Source organism: Poecilia latipinna, unplaced genomic scaffold (assembly GCF_001443285.1).
Source record: "Poecilia latipinna isolate Pla-1442-1.1 unplaced genomic scaffold, P_latipinna-1.0 Scaffold246, whole genome shotgun sequence".
In the NCBI taxonomy this organism is placed as follows: Eukaryota; Metazoa; Chordata; class Actinopteri; order Cyprinodontiformes; family Poeciliidae; genus Poecilia; species Poecilia latipinna.
In genome coordinates this window covers 144,067-145,338 of record NW_015112862.1, presented here as the reverse complement: position 1 = coordinate 145,338, position 1,272 = coordinate 144,067, and positions in this window count along the sequence as shown.

The following is a 1,272-nucleotide window of genomic DNA, read 5'->3' as shown; positions in this document are numbered from 1 at the left end:
ATATATATATATATATATATATATATATATATATATATATATATATATATATATATATATATATATATATATATATATATATATATATATATATATGAGTAAAAACTCACCAGGACATAAGTTGATTTAGTCCTTTAGTATCTTGTCTACTAACCTTACTCAAATATAACCATTTAAGTTTCATAACTTTCCAAGTCGCTGAACAAGGAATGCTTTAAAAATGATTCACCACACCTTCAAACGTCAAACAAACACACGGCTACAGTCATTCCCACACATAAACGTCCTTCAGCCGTTTCAACAGACCAGCCTGAACACATATTTGTCAGACTGAACTGTCATCATTGCTGATTGTTATAATAATAATAATAATTTACTCTCTTATCTGGTAATCTAAAACCGTGACTGGGTTTTATATTACGCTCAATTTGAGAGTCAAAATTAGTGTCACTGAAACACATGTATTTGTTGGTTTACGTAAGATAGTGACTTTTAAAAATAATCACAACTTTAATCCAAAATCTGAGTTTTTAAACTCCTGATTATAACAAACTGGTATTCTGACACACAAATATGATTCTTTAAGTCTGAAGTAATTTAAGAGAAATACATTCTGTACATCTAGAATGTAACAATAGTAGAGATTTTGCGACTCTAATTTCATAGCAGTAGTTTTGATGAGAGATCATTAAATAAAAATAAAAAAATCTGGTTTGGTAATTTACCACTAAGGTGTTTCTGTAGCACTCATGTATTTCACAAAGTAGACTGCGAGGTGTTGAGTCTAACTCAGTGTTTTTCAAAAACATAATTTATTCACAATAATTTACAATTTAGTTTGTATAGTTCTGAAATTATTGCATTACTATGTGCTTTTCTGTATGTTACAAACGCATTTACACTGGATGGAGAACATTGGATAACCTCTGCTTTTAAGTCTTGCTACAGATTCAGAGTTGCAATTTATTCCGGACTTTGACTAGACCATTCCAACACTTCAATAAAGTTCTGGTTATGCATTCAGGGGGTCACACTGTCAAGTTCTTCTGCAGCCTCTGACGTGTTTAATTCCTGAATTTCAATTTTCCCATACAATTCATTTTTATTTTTGACACATTAGTTTTTCAACTCGAACTCAGAAAGAAGATTCAGTTTTGATTTTGTTCTAAAATAAGATATATATATATATATATATATATATATATATATATATATATATATATATATATATATATATATATATATATATCTTTTTTTATGTGTATATATCTT